Source organism: Pararge aegeria, chromosome 1, assembly GCF_905163445.1.
Source record: "Pararge aegeria chromosome 1, ilParAegt1.1, whole genome shotgun sequence".
Lineage (NCBI taxonomy): Eukaryota > Metazoa > Arthropoda > Insecta > Lepidoptera > Nymphalidae > Pararge > Pararge aegeria.
Genome location: NC_053180.1, coordinates 20602591 through 20628674, shown reverse-complemented (window position 1 = coordinate 20628674; position 26084 = coordinate 20602591). Strand labels below are relative to the sequence as shown.

The window sequence follows — 26084 nt, the reverse complement described above, 5'->3', positions numbered from 1 at the left end:
AAATAAATTCCCAACTAGTCAATTTCTTTGAAGTTGGTACTTTTTTCTTATAAGACGACAGAACTTACCAGTCACCACTACACCAGAGGGGTCTACAAAGCAGTGAGATTTCTCAGTCCATAATATCTATTACCCCATAGGCCGTAGGTTCCCTTTTTGCTTACCTCAGTGTTCAGTGACGTCACCATTTAGTAGTACTTTCTTTTATTTATTCTGCTACAAGTTAGCCCTTTTCTGCAATCTCGCCTGTTTGTAAGTGATGATGCAGTCTAAGATTTAGCAGGCTAACCTCTCAGATGACCTGTGGGTTTTTACGCAACATCGCACCGGAACACTAAATCGCTTAGCGGCACGCCTTCGTCGGTAGGGTGGTAACTACTCACGGCCAAAGCCGCCCAGACAAAACTTATCATATAACTCAAATAAATTAATGCAAATGCAATAAATAATATAATATATCTATGTTTTCACTTGGGACACGGTATTCTCGTTAGTCATAATTGAATATGACGTAACTTTTCGCAAGTTTATAGTACGCCTCGGTAGCGCAGTAGGCAGCGCGTAAGTCTCATAATCTTAAGGTCGTGAGTTCGATCCTCACCCGGGGCAAATTTTTTATTTAGTGTTTTTAAGAACCCATTTTTTTTCATTTTTAATAGTTTATTAACCGATTCAAATAACGCCCGATTGTCTGGCAAATTTGCGTAATCCTTCTGTTATTTTATCCCATTTACAGTTTAGTATTAAATAAATGCAATTCATTAACTTTACTCCTCTCTAATAGTATATAGCCACCACCACGCTGCTTTAACGTGGGCTAGTGGACAGATTACGTGTGATTATAACCGGAACGATACGCTTGCTCCTCAAGGCACCGTCCTAACTGCAGACTAATACTATTAAGAATTTTCTACCACACAAACCTATGAAATGATTGTAACTGTTTTTTTATTGTAAAAATTGACGGACTAAGATAGCTGTTGAATATTTTTAAGAATATAAAACACATAAAAACTTATAATATACAGATAAATACCGAAACACAAAAACAATCATGTTCATCATACAAACATTTTCCAGTTGAGGGAATCGAAATCGCCGAAAATCGCCGTTATCTTGTACTTAGGACTGGAAAACAGCATTGCAACAATGCTGCTTAGCGGCAGAAATAAGCATGGCGATAGTACCTACTTACCCGGACGAGCTCTGTCACAAAAAGGTCTACTAAAAGATTTTTTAATAAGGTTGCCGGTGTGAAATCACTCGAACAAAACACGAAGTAAAATGGCATACATAAGATTGTCTAACTAAAGTATCAAATAATTGTTTAATCAATTTTTTTTGTTAGTCGCTTTTGAAGCTGGTTTTTTTAAAACAATTGCTGTCTCTTAATTGCTTTTCCCAGCAATAAGGCCAAGGGACCAGTTATCGTACCGGCGGCCACCTGTTTTCGTGGTTGCGCCAACAAATTCATGCGTACAGCCAGTTCGTTACGAAAGTAACTGAATATGCAAATACCAAACAATGCCGCAGCAAACCCACATCGCGAGTGTTATTATTTGTTCATAGACTATTAACATCATATCAACCCATTCCGGACCACTATAGGGTACTGGTTTCCTCCCACAATGAGAAGGGTCAGGCCGTAGTCCACCACCCGTGGTCAGTGCGGATCGGTGGACTCGACACGCCTTTGACATGCAGTTTTCCTCACGATGTTTTCTGCTGGACATAGGTCTTTTATAGAGAGTTCCGAATACCACGGAATACCTTATCGGGGGTCTACCAACACTGTGTTTACCGCAGCAAGGTCACCATTACAGCACCTTGGGACCACAACGTCCGTCGGTTTTCTGAGCTATGTACCCCGCCCATTATAACTGCAGCTCCGCGCCTCGTTCAACGATGTCGGCAACTCTGGTTCTTCTTCGGAACTCCTCATTCCTGATTAGATCGAGTAGAGATACTCCGAACATTGCTCTGTTCATGGCCTGCCGAGTGACTCTGAGCCTTCTGACAAGACACTTAGCGACTACGTTTAGGAGCCAAACATGCATTGCTTACCCTAAATAATTTACGACATACAGGATAAGGTTTCAATGTTTTGTACTCATCAGCCATTTTGAATTTTCCCTAAATGGCTTTAAAATATAAACCAATCTATTTTTATAACACGGAAACCTGACTACCACTGTACTGTTTTTATTACAAGTAATACTTAGAAAGTATTAGGAAATTGGAGCTATCAACCCCCGGTTTAAAAATAAAAATCGGTTATATATATAACTAATATTGTCATAATAACTTATTAGTTCTTAATTTTAACGTTGCTTCGACATATTAACCTACGTTTCATCATATTAAGGCACTTCAAGTAATACTTAGTAAGCATTTTAAATTGTTCAACTCATTCGAATGATTCTTTCATTAATTAACGCCATCTATGGGGCGGTTAGTAAGATTAATTCCACTTTATTATTGTGATTAAAGTTTTTTTGTTTATTAACAGAATATTTTTCTTACAGATCCACCAACACATCAAAAGGTGGTGTAAGTATTAAATTAAACATTATAATTTGCTTTGTACTTATGTATTAATTCAGTAATCATAATTTCAACACTTCATGCCGTAAGCTTATCGATAGGCCATCTTTAACGCATTTACAGGCGGATGATGTTTTTGGCAATTTGGCAACGATTTACAACTTTAATTTTACTATCTTTATCAAATCAACTCAGTCTTATCCTTAATAATAATAGAGCTGAATCTCTAGTTAATCTATTTCGTCAGCAGCAAAAACATATTCTTAAGTTTTACTTGCAAGCACATTTATGTTCTGCAGTAGTAGATAGTATATTTCAATCTTATACCACGGGAGTTAGGTGCATTTTGGTTTGGTTTTTCTTTGATAATTGTAAAATAAAGTGGTAATGCATTGATCAAATAAAGACGTAGTTATGTAAGCGTAAGGTCGGCGTAAGGCCGCGCGGAACACTTCAGTACCGTTTTATTTATGACGTTGTAAGGTAGGGTTTGAAATTATTGAGGTTGTATCAATAACGTATCAATGTGTTGAGTACTTACTTGGTTATATAGAAGTTCATTCTGTTGACGACACCTTGGCTTTTCATTGAAACTTCATGTTACCTCGAAGTTTTTTTTTAAATTATAATCACAGCTAGATTTATTTATATTTATTTTTTTGATGATTTTTATGCAATTCTGATAGAAAGGTCTGCATCAGTGATGAACAGGGTGCGCTCCAAAAGTATTTTTAATATTATAAGCAATAAATGAGAAAGCCACTTAGTGCTCAATAGGGTCCCTTAATTTGGAGATATATTGGGCGAAATTTTTATTATTAACATAGTTACTAAAAATAAATGGTATTTTTAATCTTACTGTGATCACAAGCCATAGAATTTTATCCGAAATAAACGTTATTTTTATTTTTAAAACGTGCTCGAATATAGTATATAACGAATGCTCCTATAACATAGAAGGATGGCAATATCTGTAATAAAAATTAAGTATTTTTAGTATTTTTTAAACATCGACCGTGGTTTGTTATCGCCCCAGTAAAAGCTATACAAGTGCGCTATAGCTGTTATAGAGAAGAGGTCGACCTTTCTTATTTTCAAGCCATTCAAAATATCAGGGTGAATAATTTAAAAACTGGTCAAGTGCGAATTAGGCTCGCTCGCGAGGTTGTGTACTTTGAAACGAAAAGTATAGGTCTACTTATTTATTGATTTGGTATCCATAGGTAGGTACTCCATACAAATAGATGATATTATAAAATATATGCGAAAGTGTTTTTCTTTGTTGCATATGTACCTCAACCAATGAACCAATCTTGGCTTAATTAAAGTTTGAATCTCGGCAAAAAAAACCTTTTTATCAGTTGAAAAGTAACGGGTCCAGAGTGATTTCAATCTTTTTTTGAAAACAGAAAAAGTCGCGCTCAAAAGCTGGCTTATTAAACAAGAGTATTATTTTGGTCACAGCTTAGAAACCATAGTGTGTGTCAGCGTTTTCTGAAGGTTTATGGTGTCATACACCACACCATATACCAACAGTGTGTTCTATGATTTGAAAGACAGACTATACGGCTCCTTTTTCAAGTATAAGTTTTAATCCCCTTAAAGTTCACACAATAAGGGGATTTCAAGTCTCGAATTTTTTTGCTTAAAGGGTACAGATCCATTCGTAATATTGTTCGGACGGATAGACATACATAAGAGTGCCATTAACAGGGCATTTTCGTATGGAACCCTAAAACAGCACACAACGTTTTATTAATTTTATGACCAAATCGAATTTTGTCAAAACTGTCACGTAACAATTACCGCGAAGTACGAACGCTATAGTCACGATCTACCAATGCCACTAATAATTATTGTGAGTGTCAACATTGCACCCACTATGCTAATAACGTGAATCGAGGTTATTATATACTTCGGTAAGTTTATGTGAATTAACCTAAACAAAATTTCAGAGGTCGCTTTGCCTATTTTTTACAGTGATAATTGCCGGAGCTGGTGGCCACCTGACGGTAAGTAATAAAAGCCGGTGTAGTATTGTTTTTTTTGTGCTGTAAGTTAAAAACCCATATAACGAGTGTTCAATGAACTAATATGTAAATAACTAAAAAGAGTAGATAATATTAGTTCCAGAGTACAATGGCACTTCAAATGGGGACAAGATTTTAGCTGTCATTTGTATAGGCAAAACAGTCGATTATGTAAAGGCTTTAAGCACTCTAAATAGGTACTATTTACATGCTTGCACTAGAACTTAAAATACAGTTTAGTTATTGAGAAATAGCATAAACGACAACTGTAATAGCATGTGAAGTGAAAAAGAGATATTTAAGATATTAAATACGACTTCTTACCAAATCGCAGCCTTCCAAACCTTCTTTTGGAATTAAATGTTTTTATCCCTTTAATCAATACAAGCGTGGTCGTACTTATATATTAGTTAGGCATGGATAAGAATGAATGTGACTTGCATCCTGTATCTCATTATCATCTGTATGAGCAATGAATCACTGTCGACACACGCCGCGAGTTGGCATGCGAGTGACCTTGGCGCATGTAGTACGAGCGGAGTGTATAGCTTCCCACCACAATACCCGTGTGGGCAGCATCCTTGCATCTAAATGTTTATCAGTATATTATAAGTAATGAGGGATGCCGTATCTGTGGCGAAGCTTGGCTTGGTAATCTTGCTCAAAAAAGCATACGAAGGCAAAACACGGGATCTTCAGATAGCGCCGAAGGGTTCAACTGCCATATTTGCGGTCACTCGCGCATCGGCTTATTACGATTATTTAGCCATACAAAGAAGTGTCGCTTAGACAGTGTTTGAACCGTCTCACAAGACGTACAGGCCATTGATGTATATTATTCATAAAAATATTCATCAATATCAGTCATCTTAGTACCAATAACACAAGCAACGTTTACTATGAGGCTAGATGGCGATGTGTGTATTGTGCGAGAATATATATATATATATTTTTAAATTTTTAAGGGGCCCGTACATCAGGCAATCTGACGCTTGGCTTGTCACAGGCGACGGATTGCACGTTGACGTATGATACGAGATCGCATGACATCTGGCGCGTCTCCACATGCAAGTACAGACGCCTGCAGTGTCACCAGTAACAGATAGTACAAAAAACATATTACAGCTCAAAAATAAACTTTTTAACGAGAAAAGTATCCTAATCAAGAAATTTATTTCAAACTTAGTAGTACTATTGCAGATTTTAATGTGACTAACTTAAAAAAAACTACAGTCCTTTATTCGAATCTAGCAATTTCACCCCATTAGGGTTAAATTTTTTAACACCTTCACAACAGTCAGTTAATACCAAAATAATACTATTAAAGAAAATATCTACATTATTTATTTTATTGTTAATACATCAACTGCTCCCTCGAATTCAATCTGTACCTATTTCAATGGAATTAGCAAAATTATACACTACATATAAATTAAAATTTGCAAGATATAAAATTACATAATACCTACGTTAAACAAAAAACCGTAGATCTGAATCCAGTTTCACACACGGAAGTGTTCAAAGTAAATTAATTCCATTGTAGTTTTCAAAGTAGTATAACTATCGTCTATCAGAGCTTGTAGCAACAGCAATTGAGTGTATTACAATACACTCAATAGTGCAAGTACCTAGTAATTATTGCACATAAGTTAACCTACATTAAAGTTTGTGAACACCATTAAAGTTATCTTTAATGCAGGTTCATAAAATGGAGTCACTTCTTCCAAATGAAAAAGTATAAAGAGATCATATAGATACCGTTTAGTTGTAGAGAGAGTGCGGGAAAGGTGTGACCCCAAAAATAATCGACTTTCGTGCAGAACTGTATAAATTTATGTTTTTTTCTGGTGGGATAACTTCGGCCTCGTCTAGTTAGCACCTATCGACAGATGTGTCGCTAAGCGAATTCGTGTTCGAGTACGATGTCGCGTAGAAACCAATTAGGACTATGGTTTTAATATAACTGCCATACTCCCTAGTAGACTGCATCATTGCATAAGTGATGATAAGATTTTAGTCAAGGAAGATCAGATGAGATTTTAGTCAAGGGCTAACTTATTTGCTTATTTATTTATCTATGTCGAATCATTTAAAAGTAAACGCATAAAGTTTCGTTAAGTTACTTAAGATTACTAGAATTACATTACAAATGGATTTCTGAAACCGATAATAAAAAAAAGAGATTTTTAATGGAATAAAAAAAAAATATAATTTATAAACCGTAGCAAGGTTTATAAGGTATTTTCCGCTTACTGTTACTTATCTATTACATAAACAAGCTGATAAGTATTCGTATTGGTCTCATGTACACCTGTAATTGACAAACATATTAGTTATACTAATAAGATTATTTGGTAAACAATGCATGTAAGTTGTTATCATAAATAAATAAGGAAGAGGCATCCAAGGCTGGCTGCCGCGAGGCAATATTGTGCGTATACCGTGGTATTTGGAACTCCCTACAAATAGCTATGTCCAGCAGATGACGTCCATTGGTTGACATGACGATGATGAATGCCAGTTTGAATTTAAGAGCTTGCTGTACTGTGGCAAATTCATACAAATTGATAAGGTGCGACTTAAGCTGCGTAAGCGGGAAGCGGTGATAGTCCAGTGGTTAGAACCCCAGTACGCGCTCCTTACTCTTCTAATATATTTTCGTTTTGAGGAAATAAAATTATCACTTGCTTCAACGGTGAAGCAAAACATTATAATAATAATAATATTAATAACGTTTAATTCAGATAAAAATCCATACTACAACAATAAAAATTATCTTATTTACTATATTATAAACTAAAATTGGCCAAACCTATAAATAATAAAAAATTGGGAATCTCCTAGCTAAGGTAAGTACCTTCTTGAGCACTGGGTGTGTGTGTGTGTACCAACCCAGTGCTCCATAGAGGGATTTTCCCATATTTTTTTTCCATTAAGAGTTATTTAGTTACACACCGTTGCCGCTGTCTCCGCCGTCTGAGGAGCGTGCTTGCCTTTGTGCTTAAAAAAGAGGTATCGCCTAAACGCTATTCCTTCTGGCCACATATTTTCATCCATAAACACTGATAACTTACTATTGGGGATATCAAATTTATAAGCATCATGTCTCTTTGCCTTTTTCATTCTTATCTTAGATAATTGAACACTTACATTATGAGGAAACCTGTATGTCTGAGAGCTCTCCACAATGTTCTTAAAAGTCGTGTGGGTCCACTGATCCTCAGTGGGCCAGCGTAGTGGCCTAAACTCTCTTTGTGGGAGGAGAGCTGTGCCTGCCAGAGTGCCGGTAATGGGTGGATAATGTAATGATGATGATGACTTTTGCTGAAATAATAGGGTTCCTATAGCCATAGCTGACATAGGTATCGGCGTAAGGGCGCGGCGGCAACCTGTCACCATTCCCAATAACTGCGATTATGAAAGCCATTTACTACGTTTTTGTATTCGAGTCACAAGATCGTGACCGCAAGGACTCGCCGACGAGTCACGATAACGGAACGTCACAGACGGAAACATAGACCGGGTTATTTATTTGTTTACTTTTATAGGCCTTTGCACTTCATTTTAAACTCTTCGTATAGGTGAATGAACGTTAGTGGCAATGTTTGGAAAATCAAGGGCTGCTTTCCGCTAATAGGCAAGGAGTCATGACAACTTGTCATCAGACGTACAGATAGAAAGGCAGACCTTTAAATTTATGGCACAACGGGAAAGAATCGCGAAGTAAATAGTAGAAGGATCTAAAAAAATATAATCATTTTTACGTTATGTAAGAGTTATTGGAAAATGGCAAAGGTTGCTTTACCTTTAGTATCATGATTGATGTGGAAAAACAGCAGCTCCTAAATTTCTTCACGTTAGTATCTGCCTTTCAAACGCCATAACAAAGAGACAGGCGTTTCTAAACTTCTTGAAGTATCTAGGCCTACTTAAAATAAACTAATTTTCATTTAGACTTCTTCTTTGTTTTTCACAAAGGCATAATAGTCACAAAACGCTTGTCTACCTCATAAAAAATGAATGACTATGATTTTGTGATCGAGATAGGTAAGAAATAAATTAGCACAAAGAGATAAAAATATGAGTTATATTATAACGGAGGCATAGAAATACTTTTAGAGCATGTAATGAATGAAATGAGCAATACGCAATAAGCTTCGCACGTAAGGTGTTATTAACACCTCAAGAATTCGAATTACGCAAGTGCATGAGACTTGAGAACATCTCTTAATGTTTTGACATTAATCTCAGTTTCTCAAACATCGATTACGACGTCGTAGTGTCGATTTTTGATTCGCACATGTGTAATCGCATTGGTCAATATTGATCGGGTTTGATTACGTTTTCAATATCTACTTCGTTTCATTTTTTTGTTTAATTCAAGTGAGAACTTCGTTAGGCGCGTGGAGCACTTTTTGTGTGAACAAAAATCATGTAACTAGCTTAATCGTCCCAGCACGCTTTCCATGAGCTATATGTATTTATGTACTTTTATCTATATGTATTTATGTGTATATATATATATATATATATATATATACAAAGTTTTAGTTTTCACTGTTACCGGCAGTCCCCAAAAATTGGGGTATGTTTCATAAAGAAAAATTATCTACCAAAGTATCAAGTTTAGAATAGAATTCCCTCCATCTTTTGTCTTTTCTCTCGGCACTTTTGCGGTTATATTTTTTGAGTGATGCACGCATCGATAAGAAACATCATCAATAGCAATAACCCCAATGCGTTGCTGCATCACTGCGTTCCGGTCATGATTGACCGTCGGTTTCTGTACGCTTATCATCGCTCATAATATTACCGAATCGGCGAGACTTATTAATCGCTCATTACCATGTTGATTACCAGATTAATCAACAATAGATTTGTTAATTAAATAACTACTGTGACACTACAACTGTGCGTAGAGTGACTTTTAACGAAATAATACTACTACTTAATATATTTAGATAGGTTTTTATTGACAGGCATCTAGGCCAAATAATTTACAATACACATTCAAATTATAAGAGTGCAGCATAAAACTTTAATAAATGCATTAGCTTGATACATGAGTGAAAGCACAACCAATATTGTTTGAAAATGTAAAAAAAAAAATGTTATCATAATGAAATATAATATATAATAAAACTTATATATGTTTATTTTATTAATTCTTTTTTGTGTATGTTATATACTATGTAGTATATATATATATATATATTTTTTTTTTCTCTTGCCTGTGTATGTTTCATTGTTTGCACTGTCCCTCTGGTTTTCTATTATTACTTTCACCAAGGGTTGTCTGTAAGAGATTGCTTTTGCAATAAGGCCGCCTTTGCAAACAACTGTATTTAACTTTTTTTTTTTTTTAATTGTTTTTAATTTTACTTATTTTTTTTGTTTTCTTGTGTGTTTCTTGTATTGTTTCTAAGTTTGTGCAATAAAGTATTCTAAATAAATAAATAAATAAAAAAAGAACGACTTTTTAAATTGTGTATCATTTGGGTACCATGGTCACAAGTTAGAACTATAACATGTACGCCAGTAATTAATGGCTTTAGTTAGTTAACTTTTTGGGATGCTAGTAGGCTGTTGATTTGATGAGCCTTTCAGAAACTGGGGCTGTTTGTTAGTCTATAAAATCTGATTGATTGATGTTTTTGCTTAAAATACATTGCAAACTTTACAGTTTAACTTTTTTCTCTCCTGCTTGGGCAAGCGAGGTCGGCGAACTTGGCAATAGACGAATTGATTGTTTCTTTTCTTTTTCTTTAACAACTCAAGAGTCAAGACCAGTTTTTGTGGCGTTTGAAAGAAAGATTTCTTATAGATAGTGAAATTGTAAACAAGACTACTTCGAAATACTTAGTCTTGACTTAAATATCTTCAAAGCAAGAAGACAAGGTTTATCAGAATTTTGTGTTCCTAACTATTGAGATTTTTGGCATAAATTGTAATATCATCGTTTGGCGACGCCCCTGGCACATTAATAAGCTGGTATTACAAGTGGGAGGTTAAGTGTGCGATCCTCTGCATTGGCATTTTAGGAATATATAATTTCTGAATTTTCTCTGGTTTGGACTTTGGACATAAAAGAGTCCTGTGCCCAGCGGTGGTATATCAAGTAGGTGCTACAAGACAAACATTTAAATACTTCGAGTAAAATAAAGTAAATGGAAAACCAGTTGTACGAGGAAACGGTTCAGGAATCCAGTAAATGCCGTGGATCGTTGGAAGTGGATAGGGATATCGGAACTTCGTATCCCATTGCTTTCTTTTAGACTAGTGATGTACCGAGAACCTTTTAAACAAACGAAGCTTTTGACGTGCATTTTGTAATGGAAAACTTACCTACTTTTCGTGTGCATCAATGCTAGACCAAAGCAAACTATATTAATATCTATGTAAATAAACAGATAAACTTTCAATTTTTAGGTATTTTAGAAATTGTGTTGTTAATATGAATCCAATAACTCGAGGATGATGTATTTACAAAGTTTTCTTCTTGCGAACTATCGTTTCTGATGCCCATAGCAAATATCTGTCTGAAATGTCCTTCTGGCTCCAACATAAATTGTAATATAGGTTCCTTAAAATCAAGAGCAAATGGGCATCTCCTAGAAAAATTCCCTCCACACTTAGGCCAGATGTATATTTCAAAAAGGAGTATTAACCGCCTGGTATGTGACGTTACCACAGTGTTACCTGTCTAGAGTGCTAGACTCAAATTCAGTTAGTGTTGGTGAGAAATCTATTTAGAGATAAGCATTCCTTGAACCACCGTGGACCCTTTACCGGCCCCCTTTACAGGGCACGAGTCTCTTAGCAAAATGAGAAGGGTTTAGGTCGTACTCCAAAAGGCTGGCCAAATGCAGGTTGGAACACTTCACACGACTTTCATACGTTTTGAAAACTCTCAGGCATCAGGCATGCACATTTCCTTACGATGTTTTCCTTTACCGTTAAAGCAAGTGATATATTAATTCCTCAAATACAGGGCTACGAGACCACTTTGAAATAATCAGTTATATCTTTTTGTTGTACTAAATAAATAAGTCTATGGTATCGAGTGTCGACGTGAGAGCATCACTGGCCCGCTCCTTAGCCAAATAAGAACGAAACTGCGGAATGTGATTAGCACTTGGCGCACGTCAACATAAACTTTCGCTGTTCCGTAACGCGGTGTTTTCACTCACAAACATCGGAAACTCATTCAGTTTGCACTATATACACTTCTAGCTCATACAGACTAGTTGCTACAGAGTTCAGGATCATCGTCATTAAGTTTTCACGGCTGGGAACAGATCTTCTTTCAACTAGATAAAGAAAGAAGGTAAACGAAAAGGATCCAACCCACATTGTGATAATATTGGAACACTTAGGATATTTTATTGTTTGCAGATACATACATTTATTAAATAAACCGTACTAAAACTAATGATAATAGTAGTACTTACTAATGAATTAAATCAATAATTGCAACTATTTCATAAGCTCTGTTATACTAACGCTCTATTGCATTAAATTATTGATAGGTAGAGATAAAAATAATGTTGACGATACCTATACAGGTAGGTCGTGTCAAGTCGCATGTGTCGCGCTGGTATACTGTCCGAAACGTCGACTCGAGGTAACCTCGCAGGAGGCATCCTCGAGTGTACGTCTTTCACTCCACCCCGATGTAGATGAACCCTGAAGTTCAACTCCAGCCGAGGTTTCGCGCTTGCCCTCATCCCCCATTAAGGTGGTTATCAGCTACCATCCTTCAAAAAAAATGTTAAAAACGAAATGTTTATTATACGAAGGTATGTTGCAGCTCGCTAACTTCAAAGGGGTTTGAGTTTTCTTACGCGACAAGATTATTGGAAAACTAAATTGCTTGAATGCACTATGGTAACAAGCCGCTAAAACCAGATCCAGCAGAGAACCGAACCTGAAGGTTTCCACACATAAGTCAACCGCTGCGCTAGAGTTTCATGATTTTAAGAGTCCATAATAATTGTTCATGTGGAACGATTCTCACATCACGATTGATACGATACGAACAACTGGAATGGAAATATTCTATCTATTCTAAACACTTGCACTACTTTTTCTTTGAGTATTTTTTTAATTATCACTGAACCTCACGTTCGGTCCACTTCGGCACGCTTTCAAATCGACTCGGCACTCGTGTTTTGATTGTTGTAGCGGAGATCACAGATATGAAAAATATTTTTATCATCGATAAGTCACCACTATCCACCCATTACCGGCCCACACACGGACACGAACCTCCTGTCAGAATTAGAAGGGTTTAGGACGTAGTCTACCACTTTGACCAAGTGCGGATTGGTAGACTCCACAAACCTTTGTGAACATTTTGTAGAACTCTCAGGCATGCAGGTTTCCTCACGATGTTTTTGAAGCAAGCCATAATTTAATTGCTTAAAATGCACACAACTTTGAAAGTTAGAGGTGCGTGCTGAGATTCGAACTCGGCCCCCGAAAATGAAGTTGAGGTGATACCCACTGGGTATCACCGCATCACTGTCACTAGATGACCCTCTTTTAATGCTATATAAATCGTAGCTAACGTTCACGCGATCGAATAAGTAAACGTAGATAGCAAAATCTCACTCTTTCCACTCTTGATATTATTTGAGCTCCTCTTTTTCTCAGAAAGACACAGTATTTTAAACCCGTTGTTATATTGAACATGTAAGGTGTGTGTAGTTAGACGGCCCTGCTTTCTGTGCCCAAGCCTTTGGGTGGCCGATCCCACAACTGGGAAATGTTTGTTCGATGAACATGAATGTGCTTCAGTGTCTGGGTGTTTATTTGTATCTTATAAGTATTTATGTATATTATTCATAAAAAAATATCCATTAGTCATCTTGGCAGCCATCACAGAAGCTACGCTTACTTTGGGACTAGACGGCGATGTGTGTATTGTTGTAGTAAATTTATTTGTTATATTATAATAATTAGTTAACCCACAGGTCTCCCGCGTGGAAGGTTGGGTAGTAAGCTTTAAATAGCGTAATTTTAGCTAAGCCTTAGTGACCGAGCAGGAATCTTAACTTATCAACCATGGCAGTAGGTATCCATCACCGCTGCTGCTGTAGGTCGTAATTCCGCCTTACAAAGAAGTCAGGTAAGTACCGTAATCACGTAGCGAATTGATAGCGGGTTCGAGAATTAATCAGCGTTTATGTCGAGAGACCTGACGGTCACGAGTTGCGGCCATCATTACAACGTGGCGGTGCTGCCCATGTTAACGCAGTAATCATGGCCGTAATGGATTTTCGGGTAATCATTACGTCGATGCGAAATTAACATTCAAAACTCGATTTTGTGTCTGGAAAAGTTGCGTAATCGTTATTACTCAAACTTTTTTTCATTTTACCTTAATCATAATTCTACGATTTTTGGAAAAATGCGTGTGCTATAATATGCACTATGTTAAGAATAATAAATTGTACTTCATCAATTGTTTGGCTTATAATACCTTTGCGTTATTGAAGTGAGCTAATAAAGAGTAGGGTACTACCAACCTACTTACTTTTTTGGGTTTGCAAATCGCCTGAAAATTCCCTTCCTCAGGGGGAATCAGGATCGTAGGATCCCGAGAATTACATCGGCCCCCTTTGCACCGTGGCCTCGGATACCTCATTGTTCTTGTGGTTGATTTGTTTGACTACGGATAGTGAGATACTGGGGACTTCCGGGTTGGGCAGAACATTGTTTGACAGGTCGTGCTGAGTTTTTGAATTAAATATTTAGTACTACTCCGGAGTATAAATACGAAATTACCGGTTTCCACTGTTGTTCTTCAATGAGATGGCGGTCCCAGCGACCACTAACATGTGGCAATCATCAGTTAAGCCCGCCATGCCGAATTGCAGAAGAGTGGTAGATGCTCTATTTTGATCCCTCCTATGAGAGGAGACCCAAGTGGGACTTTAGTAGCCCCAAAGTAAGCGTAGCTTGTGTTATGGGTGCTTAGACGACTGATGAATATTTTTATAAATAGGATACATAAAAACCTTTAATGTACATATAAACACCCAGGCACAGAAAAACATTAATGTTCATCACACAATCATTTTCCAGTTGTGTGTGTGTGTTTATTTGCTTAAAACATGAAAAATATGAAACATGTTTAGTCGCAGTCTATGACATGCAATTCTTAAAGTAACTAGGTATATTAATTTATTGTACATCACAACTCAATTGTGATTATAAGAATGGCATATGTACAAGTTATAAATATTCCCCGCATTTGATAAAACTTCGCGATGTAGGATCTTGTGGCGCCATCTAGTTCGATAACGTGACCCGCTTTACTTTAATTAAAAGGAGTAATCTCAAGGGCGGAAGATAAACCTAACCTCCGAAGCCAACCATTAGTCATACAATGGGAGCCAGCAGTAGATTATTAGCTACGTTCGATAATATCGCCTCTCATGTACCTACGAGTACCTGCCCGCCAATTGTTTAGAACGAAGCTTGAATTAGCCGATCGGAATCTTATAATACAAGAAAGCAATCGATCTGAGTGCATTGACTTCAAGGTTTTTCAAAAGAGTTTTTTTTTAATAATTAATTAATTTTTAAATAATTGATGAAGCAAGCACCAAGTGGAAAACTTTCGCATATAAACAGAGCAATATAACTTCGTGGGGTATGCCAGGAACACGTTCTACAAAGTGCCCCCTTTGCCCATCAACCTTCTTTGCACGGTGTTCTCGGATGCCTTGTAAGACTAGTGGTTAATTTGTTCGACTACGGATAGCTAGATACTGGGTTCGAATTCCGGGTTGACCCGAACATTGTTAGACAGGCCAAGGGACGTCCCAGTGACCACCATCATGTGGCAATGATCGGGTGAGCCCGCGTAGTCGATGCTCCATTTCTAACCCTCCTATGAGAGGATACCCAGAAGTAGGACTTTAATAACCCCAAAGTAAGCGTAGCTTGTGTTACAAATACCGGTTTCCACTCTTGTGTCTCAAAGAGACGTCGGCAAGCTGCAACACGTTCTACTAAATGCCCCCAGTGGCCATCAACCTAAGGCGTAGGTGTTCAGCCTTATGCGCCCTAGTACTTACACCGGCAACCCGCTTGGCGGCAAAAATTAGCATGGCAGTAGTGCTTACTTCCCAGGACAAGCTGCGTCACAAACAGCTCTTCTACTACTGCTAATAAATAAAACATAATCTATTGATTTATTCCTGTTTGCAAATTGTGTTGTGTCTTCTTCTTGAGAATTAAATCTCTATCTGAGCTCTACAAGTTACAAATACTTGACAAAATTCATTAGCCACGAGCAAAAAATATTGTCTCAATTTCATGCTTGTGATTCTAACTATGTAATACAAGCACACGCGAATATTTTAAAGTTATTGTACTGTTTTAAGAACTGTATTCATACCTACCCTAGCAAGAGGTTGCTCTCACGATTTCATTGGTGTTTGTTATTACAGTGATATTATTGTTGTAACGAAAGAAACACTAAAATAATAAAGTTAAAAACAGAAAAAAAAAAAAATTTTGTCAAAAAAGAACCGACGTTGTTACACAACTAAAAAGGAAGAAAAATATATTTTCTCCAACATTTGTACTTCGGTGCCAAGTAAAAATGTGGAAAATTGCTGGGTATACCCAACCCCTGATATCCTTATCATGGGGCCAAAATCGGTTCATTGACGACGAAATTATTCGCGCAATAACATAAAAAAAGCATATACCTATACGGTCGAATTAAGAAACTTTCTCCTTTTTTGAAGTTGTTTACAAACACAACTTAAATTAAAACAAAACAAAATATAAAATATTTTATAGATTCTTCGCACTCTCAAGTTTTGTCGACTTGTCCGGCACAATACAATATTACAATAAAACGAAACAACAGTCATCATGTTCGCAATGTAGGTATGCGAGAAAACCTATTGTTTGTAGGGCTGTGATACTTAAACAGTATCAAAACACATTTCGTAGTTCCTACAAGTAAGCAAATGAAATGACATATACTGTCTGTTCCGTTTATGAGCGTATCATGTTACAAATTTGTGGTTTGAATATGAGTTTATAAAATTGTGTATGAGTTTTTGTGTTTTTAATTATGTAGTGTATCTAAATATTTATGTGTGATTATCTAAATATTTATTTATTTCAATGGCGTATAATCATTGTGATAGCCCAGTGGGTAGCACATCTCTGTCGGGTGGCCAAGTTCGAATCCCACCACGCACCTCTAACGTTTTGCAAATAACAATTAAATATCACTTGCTTCAACGGTGGAGGAAAACATCGTGAGGAAACCAGCATGCCTGAGAATTGTCCATACTGTTCTCAAAGGTGTGCGTTGCGTTGTGGATTACGGATGATGATGATCATTTTCATCCAATCAACCGATTGACGTCCATTGCTGGGTGTAGCGCTTTTGAAGAGAGCTCCACAGCACTGTGTGGCTTGGTTCTCATTTCATCTCGTCTGATTGTTTCGTGCCCACAATTGCTTATCGAAGCGTGGTTGCTATTCCAGCACCTTTTGGATCCAACGTCCATCGGTTTAATTTGCCACTTCATCTTTGCTATCTACACACGGAAACCATAGACGATGGCGAAGTGCACGTGACCTCGTACTGAGGGTCCCGGCAATTAATAATTTGAAAGAATCTCGTTTACCGACCGGGGATAATGGAGCCCGGTTTGTAACCGAATTTGAAGAACCGAAACAAAACCGCTCACTCTCACTAAACTGTCGATGAAAGGGAATTTGTAACAATTATTATTAATGCGGAATTAGACGGTTCATCTAAAGTGTGTTCAAGCGAACCGTTTAACAAAAGACGATGACAACAACAACAGTATTGGGATCAGTTGCGCAGATTTGTTCCGCTTGTTAAGAAACGGTCCAGCCCAAGGGTGATTTGCTTTGGAGATTCAGCTGTCGCTGTGGAGATTTACTTCTTGTCTATGCCGCAGACTCTGTGCTTCGATCTACAACATATTTTCAGAGGCAGGCATTGTCCACGATTAGTAGCTTATTTAAGTTTGTTCCCAATAACTCGTATTGAAGCAACATGGTGGGTTCTAAGCTCTAAAACTCTCTCTCCAAATGGTAGAGGAGGTCAAATAAATATATTCTATTTTAGCTCCAAATTTTTAGCGTACCGAACAAATCGGCTTCCGTATTGGATATAAAAGTATGCGTTACTTTACAGAATTCCATGATATATGAAACTTACTTTTCTATAATCTGCACAAAGGAGGAAAATCTCGGAAATCGGAAATAATCATACTTCACACCAAACAGATTTTCCAAAATGTATTTGCTCTCTACGTAATTTTCGCTGTGACGCATCGTCAGAAGTTGGCAATTGCTAAGTCTTAACAATTATTATTTCATGTTTGATTACATGACCATACCAATCTATTACTCCTCACCTTATCTGTCACCGGATAAAGGTACAGACAGGTATAATAAGGGGTGAGGTCACGGCCATGCGCAAGTGTTAGTAAACACAATAACAGTTGCTATAAATATTATCAACTTCCGCTCTGAACAATAGAGACAACACATTGATGTGTGTGCGTATAAAAGTATAAGAAAGAGATGATAGAATAAGGTACGATATATTTTTTTTGTATCCAAGTAGCTTTCACATGTAATTTGCTTGTTTATTATGGGCGTTTCGAATAAATGTGGAATAAAGTCTGAACTAAGAATAGTAATTAATTGTTTTGTCACACTTTGAATTTGTTTCTCGTACCTACTTTCCTTTAATAAAAAACTTGTAAGTTTTTTTACGTTTATGTATTATTGTTATTAATTGTATAGGTGTATATTAATTATCAGTATGTTTATATAATATTATTGTATATATATATATAGTTTTGATGTATATATATTTCCATATATACCTTAATATATGGAAATATATATGTTTATTTATCTTCTTGAGCAGTGTTTTACGCCATTGGTTGCCTGGAAGAGATCGCTATGTAGCGATTAAGCCGCCAAATTGTATGCTTTTCGTTAATTTTTTATATAAAAATTTTCTACATGTTTATGTTGTGTACAATAAAAGTGTGTTCATTCATTCATTCATGAAAGATATTCTACGTATATGTATCTAGCTACATACTTACTTATAAACATCATTACCTACTACCTGTCACTGTACGTATCACTGCTAGGCTCGGTATGGGACTCTCATAGGTGGATTACAGAGCATAAGCCCACCACGTTGCTTTAATGCTTGTCGATGGGTTAAAACGATTATCATCACTATCACTAGTTAGTGATAATAACAGGAACCGATGGCTTTACATGCTCATTTGTGGGAGAAAAATCATTCAAAAAATATTAGTAATTTTCTCAATGTAAAAGTATACCGTTTTTACGTTACTGTTTTATTAATGAATTTTGTATTTTATCACAGCTAGGCTATCAGTTATCACCGCTCTTCCGTGTATCACAAGTGTATGATAGTGTAATGTAACTGATAACTTGGACCCAGGTCGCAGCGGTCCCATTCCCATCACTAAGTAAACTCACAGTACGCTGTAGCCTGCACACCGAAAGTTAAAACTCAATTCACAGTGGGGTCGTCCGCGCGTTGCGTCACCGTTTCATAACCAGTCCGATAGTTTCCCACAAATCTTGGATTTCTCACTTCGCTAATCGTTTCGTGTTTTTAATCACCTTGCTTTTATATAACAGCTCGAAACGCGGTTTTGTACCCATACACTTCGTGTAACCCTACTTCCCTATCTAAGTTTGGCATTAAACTATCCACTCTGTACCGTTATCTACAATATACTTCTAGAGATAGGCATTATCACGAGAAGGAGCTGGTTACCTATGCCCAAGAATCTGCATTGGAGCTACATTGTGAGTTTGGCTCAACCACATCAACCATTTTTAAGAAATTTGGCACAAACAAGCACTAGGGCAAAGTTTCCGGGGGATTTTAAAAAAACGTTCACTACAAAAAATTCATGCGTGCGGGCTGCGACTAAACCGATCCTGGCGAACAGAGATAGATGCATTCTGGTGACAGATTTATAAAATACGGTTTAAAAAAAAAACCAAAATTAAGGAGTCGAAGTTGCGGGCAGAAGTATAGCATCATTTATGTTAAGTATCAATTAATTATCGAGAATCAAGAAATCCTTTAAAACTCATAATATCCGTAACAAAGCGATTTAAATTGCTTGAGGCTGCTTACTTTAGTATGCGAATCGATTCACGCTTATATATTTGCAATACGGTTCAAAATAGTTAAAACGGTTACTCTTTATAAAATTTATAGTAAATTGGTTTCTATCATGAAGGATATAAAGGTCATTTTGAATTGAGAGTTGTCTTTTTGTTCAGGAAGCAATGTATTCTTCCGTCATATAGGCTCGATATTGCCTCTAGGTAGATAGCATAGGTTGTATTATCTCATAAATGAAACAGTTAGATACTATTAACAATCTTATGATTTAAAAAAAAAAAAAACTAATCGACTTCCGTGTGTTGTTTAACGAAGCAACTCCCAACGAACGAACAAAGAGGGGTATATAAATAGATAAAACAATTTATTGCACACAACAAAGTAACAACAAAAAAGAGAACTAATATTTTTAAACAAATATTGGTATAAAAAGGCGGTCTTATTGCCAAAGCAATCTCTTCCGGACAACCCTTACTACTAGGTACTAGGTATATGTTTAAATAAAGAAATAAATAAATATACTACGACAATACACACACCGCCATTTAGTCCCAAAGTAAACGTAGCTTGTGTTATGGGTACTAGGATAACTGATGAATATGTTTATGAATAATATACATAAATACTTACAATATACATATAAACATCCAGACACTGAAAAACATTCATGTTCATCACACAAAAATTTTCCAGTGGCGGGAATCGAACCCACGGCCTTGGACTCAGAAAGCAGGGTCGCTGCCCACTGCGCCACTCGGCCGTCAATGTTTATTTGCCTTGTATTATTTTGTCTGCGCGGTTGTTGTAGCTGTGATAGCTGAGTGGGAGGACCTTCCACAACAATCCCTTCTCATTGTGGGAGGACACCCGTGCCCCGTAGGGGGTTTATGATGACTATTAATATCACTATACTATATCCGTAGGTACATTACATATAAAATGTGTACAGAACAAGGTAGTGAGTGGATGGCATTCGTAAACTTGAAACTAAGGCTACGGGGGTCCCAAACGTGCCCTGCGATAGAATATCTCCTAATATTATAAATGTGAAAGCGTTTTTTGTTTGTGAGTTTGTCCTTACTTCACACTCTTTAAGCTACCAATAGAATTGTGGCATAGAGTTTTAATATAATAATAATAATATCGTTTATTTCTTTCATCAAAAGTGCACGTATAATCCTTGCTAGATTTTATCTGTGTTAAGGATAACCAGCCCTCGCCCCCGGAATATACATAAACAGATTGAAATTAAGACATTGATATTATGTAGGTTTAATGTAGTTAGTTGAAAGGACGGTGAGTAACGTAGGCTACTTTTTATCCCGGGAAAACAAACGGTTCCCCAGGAATTTGTCAAAACCCGTTAAAGGCGGGCAACCGTAAAAAGCCATACAATATCTGTAATAGCAGACTTAGTGTACGACTCAGGAGTCAGATAAGCAGATAATTGGATGCGCTGTGAAACACGCCGGTTTACACGAAGACACTCATTTCGCGGCCTGCTCAATTTAACAATGGTTGCGTTGGCGGCTAGATACCTACTCGTGTGCGTTGCAGATAGTGTAAGAGGCGGTTACAAGAAATCCTTGATTTTGAATTGATTGAATTGATCGAATTCACGTAGACAGTCTCTCACACCCGATAATATTAAACAATCCAAACCAAATTCTGAAATCAAAGAATTTAATAAGTTGAGCCATTATTAGCGGGGCGGATCAAGAATGGGACGACAAATACATTTATTAGATTTCATATGAGGTTGATTGTATTAGTTGATCGCATTCTTGATTAGGGACATGATTGAAATTCCATGTAGTTATGTCCTGGCCTTTCTGATAGCAGCTGAAAGAGGTAGTGACATGCCAAAACAGCGACAAAGTCCAAGAAGACCAAGATACCTACCCTCGTACTTGTACTCCTCGCCTTGCCTACTACCTAATGTAATTAACGAGAGTTCTATTATTTTTGCAATTACTGAATTTCTATATTTTAACCTAAAATAAATAAAAAAATACTTTATTGTTAAGTTTGTTCAGGGTTGGTAAATGTAGATTTAATAAATTGGTAGGTAAGTTTTATGTTCAAAACATGATAAGTGTCATATCTTTACATCTTAACCTTATCTGTGGTTACCAAAGGTATTTACTCTAAGTCATTATTATAAAATTAAAGTTATAAAAATAAGCCAAGGTTTAGTGAAAACGTCCGTAAATCTAGTCTGGAATAATATACTAAGTCAAAAAAATAGGTATATAAGTATTTCACAATCTCCAAGGCCTAAATATATAAAATTCACTTTAAAAAAATAGTCAAAGTCTCAAACTGAAGAAAACGCCTAACATGTAGAGTAGAGCGGTCAACGATGAGAAATAGTTCGTTGCGCGGTAGCGGAATGTCACGGTGGTCTCTTAGTTTAAATATTACGCGAAAATGAGTACTCGTTGCGTTAAATAAAGATAGGGCCTTTATGCGCTTCCGATAACATCCCTGCAATTAACTGCCGCTACTCGCTAACAGATGGCATTATGTAACTGTGCTTTTTAATTATGTAGACTACATACAGTGGATTTTGAACTTTAACCAATAATAATAAGGTTCATTTATGCATGGCATCATGGGTATATGTTTAATATAAATGAAAGTGTTCATAATTTGAATGGAAAACTTAAAAAAATAAAAAAGTGATATATTCCGATACCGGGAATCGAACCCGAGCCTCCTGGGTGAGAGCCAGGTATCCTAGCCACTAGACCATATCGGATGTACGATGAGTGGCTTAATTTGTACATTAGACCTCATTACTTTGTGTTCGCTGTTTCTACAATAAGTATATAATACCTACTGTCACTTTAGAAACAATATTTCCGTATTTCTATTTGCTAACCGCAAGCCACAATCTGATGTTATGACAATCGAGGCGCACGGCTGTTGATCAAGCCAAGTTCCGGGCTACTTATGCAGACATTTTATTTTAAATACGTAGTCTTTTATCGTATTTGACGGTGGTATAAGTTTTTTTATATACTTATACTTAATCGATTTTTGATACGAAGAACCCGTATGTTATTAAATTTAATTTTTTTATTTGATTGAAGATACATTTGGTCGACCTCATCAAACTATGTATTTCTATCTTTGCCTATCGTCTTTAAGACTTCTTTTGTAAACTCAAAGTTTCACAATTAAAATATTCAAATAATTACGCCGCGCAATGAAGTGCAACGTCAGAAAAACTGGCGGGAAACTATTTCGTTATTGTTTCCCCGCCATTTTGAATTAAACAAAACACAGAACCCATGGGAAAAAGACAACAACCTTGCTCTGAATTGAGCAGGAATGTACGTACGCACACATAATTGCCTCTGCGGGCTTTTGCTTCTTATGTAATTGTGTTACAATTATAACGTAATTACGAACTTTTACTATTGTCGCGGCATTCCTTAAACGGAACGTCTTCACTGCGCATTACAGTACGAGTACCAGGGCAATTGAAGGTGTGTTTCAGCAAAAGCGAATGATCAAGAAGTCGTGCAAGAACAGAAAAGGTAGATAAAATTGTTGGTACTTCAGAAATACCCATTATTCCTTATGAGTTTTCTCTGGTCTGGTCTGGTGGGAGGCTTTGGCCGGGGCTAGTTACCACCCTACAAAGACATGCCGCTAAGCGGTTTAGTGTTCCGGTGCGATGTCGCGTGAAAACCGACTAGGGGTATGACTACCATACTCTCTAACAGGTTAGCCCGTTACCATCTTAGATTGCATAACTCACCACCAGGTGAGATTGCTGTCAAGGGCTAACTTGTAGTGGAATATGTATATAAAAAAACTCACTGAAGTTGTTCTATGACTCAGTTCCTCAGCATGAGATTGGTTTGGTGTGAGGATTTGGCCGTGTCTAGTTACGCCCAGGAATCGACGAGGACTTGCAAACAAATGATGGTTCAAGATGTAAATGAAAGTTAACAATAGATAATCTCATGTAACCAGGGAGATATTTTTACATTAGAAATTTAAACCATATAAAGCACTACACGCGGACATAGTGTCTGAAGACTTAAGACAGTTGAACGTTGCAAGTGGTCTATGTGGCCAATGTTAAGGCATACTTAATATTTGCTGTTTTATTATGCACTGCAATGACCTTTCATTGGAGCAAATGATATGACATTGTTCAACAGCTCTCTCCATCTCGATGACGACTTAAGTTATCTTATGAGCATATTCTATGAGCATATTCAGCAATCAATTAATTGAACGTAGCGTCGTAATCCTACGAAAAAAATTGGAGCCAAGTTCTTTAGTTACTTGTAAAGTATCATTAGAGGAAGTATACAGGGATTTCAAGAAGGCATAGATATTATAAATATAATGAAACATAAAAATCTGAAATTTGTTAATTGAAGTAGGCCTGCTTGATAAGCGCTTTTGAAACGTGAAGTCTAGACTTTCCATGGTTTATAGTCAGCGGCGTGCACAGGAATCTGGAACAGGGTAAGCATAAAAAAGTATTTTTTCTACAGTTATTTTCTACGCAGGGCTACTATGAATTTTATGGGGAAAGACGATCGCTTTTTGTATATACTTTTAAAATGAAAAAAAAAAAGATATTTTAATCGGTTTCCATAGGAGGGAGGGCTCCATAGGAGTAGAAATTAGTTATTTCCTTAATGAAAAGACTTTCGTTGTGTTTACTATTAACGTCATTTTCGATTTCCCAAGATAGCTACTCCATTATAGGTAATAATATATCTTTAAATAACATCAGAATGTCGTTATAGACTTAAACACGGTACGAGATACATTCTGTCAAAATAGTTATGTAAATGCGAGTTCAGCAAACAGTTATAATGGCTGCAGTTTGCTGGGCGTTGCATCACGTGCAATGGACGTATGTATGGACGAGTGCCCCCTTATAATATGGCCCAAAGTTTCCGACGTTATGCAGTGTTTTGTTACTCTTCAACTGACAGCATTTTAATTCGGCGCGGAAAAACACTGAATGGCTATTAAGAATACATGTATAATGTATATACATACTTATTTATTCTATGCTAAAGTATTTACATATGTAAGTGTTGTTATTATTTATATTAGTTTATTCTTTTATCTATTTATTAATTATATTTTGTACTTTTGATCTATTTGTGTACACTAGTTTATGTATTAGTAGGTAGTTATTCGCCTGTATGCATTTTAAAAATTTGTACCACCAGCAGTCTATTCTCTTCTCTTATTCAAAGGTTGCCTGGCAGAGATCGCTGTTAAGCAATAAGACTGCATCTTGTATTCTACTTCTTGCTTTATGTTTCTGTTTTTATTATATTTTGTATATGTTAATGTTGTGGTATACAAATAAAGAGTTAATTAAAATATCACTTGCTTCAACGGTGAAGGAAAACATCGTGAGGAAACCTGCATGCCTGAGAGTCCTACATAATGTTCTCGAAGGAGAGTGGAGTCCACCAATTTGCACTGGGCCAGCGTGGTGGACTGCGGACTTAAACACTTCTCATTGTAGAAGGAGACCCGTGCTCTGTAGTGGGCCGGTAATGGGTTACATCAACCCGTATATGTGAATAGTAGGTATCTATATACCTACGAGTAGATGTCGCATGTCGCTTGCACGAGTAACACATTAACGAATTAAATATAAAATGTATAGGAAGAAATTCGTGCAAGACGCGAGTACACTTGAAGGGGGAAACGCTACAACTATTGAATAAATAAATATACAACGATAATACACACATCGCCATCTAGCCCTTAAGTAGCCGTAGCTTACTGTTATTGGTACTAAGATGACTGATGAATTTTCTTATGAATAATATACATAAATACTTATAATATACGGGTAAACACCCAGACACTGAAAAACATTTATGTTCATCACAAAAATTTTTTTCAGTTATGGGAATCGAACCCATGGCCTTGGTCGGCCGTCATATTGAATGAGATCTCCTAAATCGCATCCGGTGGGTATATTAGGAAGCGAAACGATTGTATTCTGATCTGCTGAAACCACGCGGCATTATATACCGGTTACCAAATTCTTTTGCACACTGATATACCTACAATTTGCAAACAAATATAGGTGCGAGTGTTTGTTTGCACATAAATTAGAAAGCCAGTTAGGTGCCGCTTAGATAATTAAAAAAATAATTTCTGGTCTTAGTTTAGTGCGGCGAATTATACGTAGCGGCTAGCTGTGAAGTAGTGTCATGCTCCACGTGCTAGCGCAAGTCAACATGGACGTAACGGAGCGGACATTGAAGTATTGCGTCATCAGCCCCACAGGCGGTGTGGTC

The 26084-nt window shown here is 36.8% G+C and overlaps 1 protein-coding gene and 2 non-coding genes across 4 annotated transcripts in view; 2 read left to right on the top strand and 1 right to left on the bottom strand.

Annotated features, from left to right (window-relative positions):
- LOC120637291 overlaps positions 1-26084 on the top strand; it is a 78373-nt gene that overhangs the window by 24353 nt on the left and 27936 nt on the right. The gene's annotated exons all lie outside the window — the stretch shown is intronic.
- Positions 537-609, top strand: Trnam-cau. Its single transcript has one exon. It is a non-coding gene; the product is annotated as a tRNA-Met (tRNA).
- On the bottom strand, positions 22469-22540 carry Trnae-cuc. The gene has a single exon. It is a non-coding gene; the product is annotated as a tRNA-Glu (tRNA).